Genomic DNA, 7,571 nt, shown 5'->3' on the forward strand with positions numbered 1-7,571 from the left:
GTAAAGCTCGCAAACAGTACATCATAGAGCACTAAACCAACAATCTCTCATTTGCTCTAATCATGGACTGCTAAACATCTAATGCCCATATCCATAACATGACCCTCATGCTTCGACGAAGGGAGAGGCTTCGTCAACGGATCGGCAATGTTGTCGTCTGTGGACACACCAACAATCTCCCACTTTCTCTAATCATGGACTGCTAAACATCTAATGCCCATATCCCTAACATGACCCTCATGTTTCGACGAAGGGAGAGGCTTCGTCAATGGATCGGCAATGTTGTCATCTGTCGACACTCTGCAAATGTGCACGTCTCCTCTGTCTATGATCTCTCTGATAAGGTGAAATCGTCTGAGTATGTGTTTGGATCGTTGATGGGATCTGGGTTCTTTCGCTTGGGTGATTGCTCCACTGTTGTCACAATACAGAGCAATGGGGTTATCATCACTAGGAATGACACCCAAGTCGCCAACAAACTTTCTAATCCAAACAGCTTCCTTTGCTGCATCTGAAGCTGCAATATACTCAGCTTCTATAGTAAAATCTACAACGGTCGCTTGCTTAGAACTCTTCCAGCTAACAGCGCCTCCGTTCAAGCAGAAAACATAGCCAGACTGCGATCTGTAGTCATCCGGGTCTGACTGGAAACTAGCATCGGTGTAACCCTTTACAGCGAGCTCGTCTTCCGACCCACCGTATACCAAGAACACATCCTTAATCCTTCTCAAGTACTTCAGGATGTTCTTGACGGCAATCTAGTGCGACTCACTTGGATCTGACTGGTATCTACTCGTAATGCTCAACGCATAGGATACATCCGGTCGAGTACAAATCATGGCATACATGATCGATCCAATTGCCGAAGCATATGGGATACGATGCATGCGTTCTCGCTCATCAGGTGTCGTAGGACACTGACTCTTACAGAGAACTGTGCCACTGCTCATCAGTAAGGTTCCTTTCTTGGAATCTTGCATCTTAAACCGTTTCAAGACCTTATCGATGTAAGTACTCTGACACAATCCTAGAAGACGCCTCGATCTATCTCTATAGATCTTGATGCCTAGAATATAGGCCGCTTCTCCTAGGTCCTTCATAGAAAACTGCGTTCCTAGCCAAGACTTAACGTCTTGCAAGGTAGGAACGTCATTCCCTATAAGGAGAATGTCATCCACGTACAGCACTAGAAATACTACTGTGCTCCCACTAGCCTTCTTGTAAACACATGGCTCGTCGTCGTTCTGTGAGAAACCAAACCTTTTGATCATCTCATCAAAGCGAAGGTTCCAGCTTCTCGAAGCCTGTTTCAGTCCATAAATGGACCTCTGAAGCTTGCACACCATCCTTGGGTTCCTTGGATCGACAAAACCTTCGGGTTGTGTCATGTACACATCCTCGGTCAATTTCCCGTTAAGGAACGCTGTCTTGACATCCATTTGCCATATCTCATAGTCGTAATATGCGGCTATGGCAAGCAGGATCCTGATGGACTTCAGCATGACTACAGGCGAAAAGGTCTCATCATAGTCAATACCATGAATTTGACGGAATCCCTTCGCCACAAGTCGTGCCTTATACGTGTGCACGTTGCCATCCATGTCGGTCTTCTTCTTGAAGATCCATTTGCATCCGATGGGTTTTATCCCTTCAGATGCATCAACCAGAGTCCATACTTGGTTGTCTGACATGGATTGCATCTCAGACTTCATAGCCTCGCGCCATTTCTCGGAATCGGGACTCGCCACCATGGCCTCTGGGTATGTGATAGGCTCGCCATGTTCTAATAACATGAGTTCCTCTTGGCGAATCCTGCCTGATCTCCGAGGTTCACTCGTCGAAGGTTGAGTCACAACCGGCAGTGAAACAGGTTGAACTTCTTCAACTTGTTCACTCGGCTCAGCGTCTACTTGCTGCTCTCGAACATCCTCAAGTTCGATCCTACTCCCACTGAATCTTTTGGAGACGAACTCTCTCTCCATAAAAGTCGCATTCCTGGCAATGAACACCTTGTTCTCTGCCGGAATATAGAAGTAGTAACCCTTAGTTTCCTTAGGGTAGCCTACAAATAAACACTTATCAGATTTGGAGGATAACTTATCAGCCATCTGACGCTTCACGTAAGCGTCGCAACCCCAAATTCTGACAAACGACAACGCGGGATGCTTCCCTGTCCATATCTCATATGGTGTCGTTTCAGCCGACTTAGTTGGACTTCTGTTCAGCATGTATGCAACGGTCTCTAAAGCATAGCCCCAAAAGGACTTCGGAAGATCTGTCTGACTCATCATCGACCGAACCTTGTCTAACAGTGTTCGTTTCCTCCGTTCAGACACGTCGTTCCACTGTGGCGTTCTAGGAGGAGTTAATTGTGATACAATACCACAATCAACCAGATAGTCAGTGAACTCTTGGCTCATATACTCGCCACCATGATCCGATCGAAGTGTCTTGATCGTCTTGCTAAGCTGGTTCTGTATTTCGTTTCTGAAAGCCTTGAACATTTCAAGTGTTTCAGATTTATGTCTCATCAAATATACACAACCGTATCGACTGAAATCATCAGTGAACGTAACGAAATACAGAGAACCTCCTCTAGCTGGACAACTCATTGATCCGCATACATCACTATGTATAAGAGCCAATAACTTTGTCGCTCTCTGTCCTTTCCCCTTGAAAGAATGCTTCGTCATCTTGCCCATCAAACAAAACTCGCAAGATTCAAGAGACTCAAAGTCAAATAAATCTAGAAGACCATCATGATGAAGCTTCTGAATGCGTTTCTCGTTTATATGGTCTAGACGACAATGCCAGAGGAAGGCCGGGTTGAAGTCATTCGGCTTAAACCGTTTAGTGCTCACGTTATAGATGGACGGTGTCGAGTTCGAAGGCTGATCATTCAAGACGTATAAACCATTAACTAGATAACCATTACCATAGTAAATACTGTCTCGATAAATCATCAAACTCGAATTCTCAATCACAAATCGAAAACCATCCAAATCCAGACAAGAAATAGAAATAATGTTTCTGTTAATCGTAGGAACATAGTAACAATTACTTAATTCTAAAAAAGTCACGAAAGAAGATGCAAATCATAAACGCCAACACACAATGCAGCAACTCTTGCTCCATTTCCGACACGTAGATCCGCTTCTCCCTTAGCCAGCATCCTACTTCTTCTTAGTTCCTGCACATTTTCACAAATGTGTGAGGCACTTCCGGTATCCAATACCCACGAAAATGTAGTACAGATGTTAGCTTCTATAACCTGAGGCAGAAGCTTCACCAAGCTTCTTATCCTTCAGATCCTCCAAGTAAAGGTGACAATTACGCTTCCAGTATCCAAACACTCCGCAGTAATGACAGTCATCCTTATCGGGCTTAGGCTTAGGCGTAGAGGCAACTTTTGCCTTCTTCGCTGCCTTTTTCTTGGCTTTACCCCGTCGCTTCCAGGCCTGGACCGATCGGTCTTGAACTTATTTTACGTCTGGACCGATCGGTCTGGAGCAATTTCCGGACCGAGTGACCTTCACACGTTACCTCCGGACCAACCGGTCCACGTGTCTGGACCGATCGGTCTGGGTTGGCTGAACCGATCGGTCCAGACCTTTTGGACCAGTCGGTCTGGCCTCTGCTCCACCGGGATTTTATCGTCTCTTCTCGCGCATTTGTCCTTTCCTGTGTGTGTGACCCTGTAGACTCATCTGATATAGCAGTATAACCTGAAATCTCTTATTTCGGTTACCCGAAATCTCCTACGAACGTCAGTGATGATTCCGTTTGATGATCCTTTTGTATCACGATATCATATGTCGAATATAAGGCACGAACAAGCCACCTTATCTGATTCGACTGCTTTCTCGTTCACTGAGTTCGACTGTCTGGAATAGACGACGTTCGTCTATAGTGCGGCCACACATTTCTACAGTCTCGCTCACACGAGGGGCCCAGCGATATCTCTCTCTTTTAGAGAGGTACAAATCCCATCTTGACTATTTACAATCCATCACATGATTCGTTTCGTACCTGATACACGCCTTTATAGTCCTCCTATTACGCATGACGTTTGACGTAAAGCACGCAACTCCTCATGTTGGATTCAGAGATATCTCAGGTCTTAGGATCCAATCATGGAACCGCCATATGAGATTCAAGTCATGACGCTAGTCCATGTGCCACTCTCATGCGGGTCAATCCAGTATTCCGTTCTCCAACGAATACCTATGATTGTGATCGTATCCAATACCTATGATCATCTATATGATCATCAATCACACATCATACTAGTCTTAGTATATCATTATTCCCACAATAATACATGACTAGGGAGTTTAGTATTGTTCATAACAATACATGGATTTCATAACATATTTAAGTATGCAAAACATGTAATGAATGAAACACTAATCCATAAATCATAGAAAGCGTCAATACATCAAATGCATCCAAGTAAAGCTCGCAAACAATACATCATAGAGCACTAAACCAACACGTCTTGCCCGCATACACCACAACAAAATGGCATTGCCGAGCGTAAAAACCGACATTTGTTAGAAGTGGCACGTACATTGTTATTTCACCGTAATGTTCCTATTCATTTCTGGGGTGATGCCGTGATCACAGCCACATTTCTTATTAGTTCTCGACAACAAGACTCCTTTCGAGGTACTAAACAAACAACAAGCTTCCATTGAATTTTTACGTGTATTTGGCTGTATATGTTATGCTAAAGTTCCAGAAAGCCAACGCCACAAACTTCAACCAAAGAGCACGAAGTGTGTATTCATCGAATATTCCACCAAACGAAAAGGGTACAAATGTTACAATCCAACAACTCGGTGTGTTCAAGTATCTCGTGATGTAATTTTTGAAGAAGAAAAGTCATATTTCTCTCCACAAGCCATTGAAGACAGGTCCTCTCACTCCTGAGTTAGCAGATTATCAAACCACTATCACTCGTCTCCTGGAGGTTGTCTCGGCATATCGAGAACCCAGCTGTCATAAATCTTCACTGTAACGACCCGAGGCTGCTACGAATTGTCGAAACTGCCCTCACACAGCAACCCGAGACCTTTCAGCGTGTTTTGTCCTCACTCGCACGCATACCGAGACACTTTCCAGTAGGTCACCCATCCTGAGATTGCTCCAGAGCCAGTACGCTTAACTTTGGAGTTCTCTCGGGATAGTCAACCAAAAAGGTAGGTGCACCTTGTTGCTATGAGTAGCTCAACTAATTCTTTTTATGTTATCTTAGACTGTATAGTCCCATACCTATACAGCCCTCAGATCTCTCTCATTCCGGTGTGTTCGATTCATCCCTGTACCCCCTACCCAGAAGCTCGTCAGGAGCCGCCCCTTGTCCATACCTTTGCACCGGTGATCACTCTCCGCCCTCTTACGGTACTCTGGGTTGTCACATTCATCGTTGTTGTCTTCTACACGATGAGGGAGTTCTCAAACCTCACCTCTTATTTTGTCTAGTGTGCGACATAATCTGGAAAATATTGATACTTCTAATGATCATGCAGATATTTCTAGTACTTTCTCCCCTGCCAATACTCAACGCACTCTAGAATCTTCTGCACAAGAACACTCTGTTGGTTGTAATGCTCTAGGATGATCCGTGATATGACATTTTGACTTTGTATTGATTCATTGATTTATGAATGCGTTACATTCCCGTTATATGATTGGCATGTTTGTTATATTTCGGCATCCTTGAATCATTATAGAATGATTCTAAACTCCCTGGTCAGTTATCATTGTGGGAACAATGATGAATTAAGACTAGCATGAGGTGTGATTGATGCATTGGATGCATATCACAATCATGGGTACTCGTTGTGAACGAGTGACTGGATGACCCGCATGAGATTGTCACATGGACAGAGTCATGACTTGAATCTCATAAAGCGGTTTGTTCTTGGATCCTCAGACCTGAGATGTCTAGAGTATCTGATATGAGGAGTGGCGTGTCTTGACTGCGTCAAACGTCGTCTTTAACCGGATGATCATAACGGCGTTGATCAGATACGTTCACGAATCATATGGAGATAATAGACATGCAATATGGGACTTATCACCTCCTCAATAGGAGAGATATCGCTGGGCCCTCTCATGGAAATCGGACTATGAAAAATGCGTGGCCACGCTATAGATGAAGTTGCATCTATTTTATTAGTCGATTTGCCAAGACGAGAAAGCGGTTGAACTTGAAGGGTGGCTCAAACCATGCCCTTGTTCAACACATGATATCGTGAGATAAAGGATCAGAACTCGAGCTGTTATTGCCTTGGTTAGATCACCTCTAACTCAATTCAACGTGGGTGGTCATGGCGTCTTGCTAGAGGCTAACCATGACTTGTAGATCGGGAATGGTTCTCGAGGCTGCTGCCACTGCGAATGGGCCTACAGGGTCACACACCATTAGGGATGGACTTATATGTGAAGTTTCGGAAAGGAAGACTTGGATTTGGTCGAAAAAAAAACGGTTTCCGGATCAAATCAGAGTGTCGGAACGGTTTCAGCCTTCTGACTCGGACCGAGTCAGTACTTGACTCGGACCGAGTCAATACTAAATGGGCCGAGTCAAGAGTTGACAATGGGCTTGGGCTGATTCGTTCTGACTCGGACCGAGTCAATACTCGGAAAAAGTCTCTTTTCACAAGGATTAGGGTTTCTATCTTATAAGGAGGTGTTGGACGCCGTCCTAAGTAGTGGATTGACTTACAGAACCCTAAGACAGATCTAGAACACAAGAAAATCGTTTCTTTTGTGAAGTTCTAGTTCCCCGGATTCGATCCCAAGTTTTGGAAACCCTATTCACTTCACAGATCCTAGCAGATCAGTTCCAAAAAGCGTTTGGAATCCTTCCCGTCGGTGTGGATACGTGTAGAGGAGCTGTACTTTCAGCTCTTGGTGATTAAAACAGGCCCTGGATCGATTGCTACTTTCAGATCTTCAGGAAAGAGGTAAGTATTCGATTCCTACGGTGATATACACGATTGAACGGGGTTTTACGGATGATTTTGGTTGCGTGTGACGTTTGACTAGGTTTAGATTATTCTTCCGCGGCATGAAACCTAGTAAACCAAATCCTAGATCGATATGATCGCATGCTAGGAATCCGTAGCAAAACCCAACAGTGGTATCAGAGCCTGGTTCTCTGTATATCGCTGTGCTTGTCGCATGCCTATATGAATTTTAATGGTTAAAATTGCATGATAGGCTTGATCTATGCATATTTAATGATGTTATGATTGTTATTTGATGCATGGATGAGTTTGGGGGTCGAAGACGGCTTGATGGTGCAACGAAACGGGGTGAAACCCTAGATCTCGTGGCCAAAAAGTGTCTACCAGAGTTTTGACTCGGCCAGAGTCAAGTGTTGACTCGACCGAGTCAGAACGAGAGATCTCCCAGAATTTTGACCTGGACAGAGTTAGAATTTTGACTCGACAGAGTCAGAGTTTTGACTCGAAAGAGTTAGAGTTTTGACTCGAAAGAGTCAGAACGACAGATCAGAGTTTTGACTCAGACAGAGTCAAGGTTTTGACTCGACAGAGTCA

The sequence above is a fragment of the Tarenaya hassleriana genome, unplaced genomic scaffold (genome assembly GCF_000463585.1).
Source record: "Tarenaya hassleriana unplaced genomic scaffold, ASM46358v1 Cleome474, whole genome shotgun sequence".
NCBI classification, from domain to species: domain Eukaryota; kingdom Viridiplantae; phylum Streptophyta; class Magnoliopsida; order Brassicales; family Cleomaceae; genus Tarenaya; species Tarenaya hassleriana.